Source organism: Suncus etruscus, chromosome 5 (assembly GCF_024139225.1).
Source record: "Suncus etruscus isolate mSunEtr1 chromosome 5, mSunEtr1.pri.cur, whole genome shotgun sequence".
Lineage (NCBI taxonomy): Eukaryota > Metazoa > Chordata > Mammalia > Eulipotyphla > Soricidae > Suncus > Suncus etruscus.
Window position 1 is genome coordinate 44418976 of NC_064852.1, and position 1754 is coordinate 44420729.

At 33.4% G+C, this 1754-nt stretch overlaps 1 non-coding gene across 1 annotated transcript; it reads right to left on the reverse strand.

Annotated features, from left to right (window-relative positions):
• Nucleotides 1–805: 805 nt before the first annotated feature.
• On the reverse strand, nucleotides 806–912 carry LOC126009847 (U6 spliceosomal RNA). The gene has a single exon (XR_007496034.1). It is a non-coding gene; the product is annotated as a U6 spliceosomal RNA (small nuclear RNA).
• Between the last annotated feature and the right edge of the window lie 842 nt (nucleotides 913–1754).

The following is a 1754-nucleotide window of genomic DNA, read 5'->3' on the forward strand; positions in this document are numbered from 1 at the left end:
GAAGTCTTATTGTTTCCTATAAATTTCAGAAATGTTGATCTATTTCTTTGAAAAATATCATGGTAATACTATAGAAACATCACTGGATCTGTAGAACATTTGGAGAAAGTGACTATTTTTTCTGTTGGATGGCCAAATGTTATACCTCGAAGATCAACAACATTAGAAACCAGGAAAGGTATTCTACATACCTGGTTATTGAGTGTATTGGAGTCAGTCATTTCATATCTCCCCAAATCCAATTAATTATGCAAATTAATGTGATTAGAAAAGGAGGTATTTCCATTTCATGTCCTCTCTTATTTCTCAAAGTTTTATTTGTATAAGTCTTTGACCTCTTTAGTTAAGTTCATTCTGAAATACTTTATTTTCTAAATAGAATTATGTATTTAATGTTTCTTTCTTCTCTTCATTTGTGCAAAGGAAATTCATGGACATTTTTGTTTAATTTTGTAGTTTGCCTCTTTTTGTAGTACATTTATATTGTTTATAGAAGCATTTTGTGAAATCTTTAGGGTGTCTAGAAACTATAAATATAAATCTAAAAGAAGAATAAGAAAGAAAAAGATAAAGAAAAAGGGGCTTATGTGGAAATGTTTTTTGTTTATTTTGTTTGTTTGTTTGTTTTTCTTACATAGGCATAGTAAGTATTGGGGAAATTAAAAAGGAAATTCCCTGGGCCTAAGAGATACAAGGGTGTCTCCACCCTTGAAGCATAGTGTCATGAGACTGGCTATAGGCTCCAGACGTTCACTGTCAAACCCCAAGGTCTTTCTTTATAGTACCAGGAAACATTCTGCTCATTCATGGTTGTCAAAATTTTTCCTCTTTGAGTGTCATCCTTGCATAGAAGCCATGCTAATTTTCTTTGTATCTTTCCAATTTTAGTTTATGTGCTGCAGAAGTGAGCACTAAGTTTTTCCTCTTTGAGTTCAATGTTTGCTGTAGCCCAGTGGTCAATGCCTTTGACTATATTCAGAAAAGGTTCACCAATTCTCATCTTGTTGAGAATTTTAATCATGAAAAGGTGCTGGAACTTTCCAAATGTTTTCTCTGCATCTATTGATATGATCATAATAGTTTTATTTTTCTGTTATTGATAAGGTATATAATATTTATGGACTTAGGCATGTTACACCATCCTTCTTTCCCTGGGCTGAATCTTAATTGACACAGTGAAGAACCCTTTGTTGAGTTGTTGGGTTCTTTTTGCAACCATTTTGTTGAGGATCTTTGCATCTCTGCTTATCAAGGATATCAGCCTGAAATTCTGTGTGTGTGTGTGTGTGTGTGTGTGTGTGTGTGTGTGTGTGTACTCTATTTTTTAAATAAGGATGATTTTTAGCTTCATGGACACTGGGAGTGTTTCTGTGTCTTTAATTTCCTGGATGGGCTTGTAAAGGAGGGGCAATAGGTCCCTTTAAAGTTTTAAAATAATTCACTAGGTTGATCTATCTGAGCTTCGGCATTTGTTTTAAGGAAATCTTTTGATTACCCTTTCAATTTCCTTACTATTGATAGATCTGCTCATGAACTCCAAATCATCTTGGTTAACCTTGAGAGGTATTTGAAGTCCAAAAATTTGGTCATTTCTTCTAGTTTCTCTTATTATGTGGCATAAAGATTATCAGAGTAATCTCTCTGTGTGTAATTTTGTGGCATCTTTTTAATATCCCTCTTAGATTTTTTTTTACATATATGATTAGGGCTTTTTCTCCCACTGTGATTCTTGCGAATGGTTTATCAACCTTGTT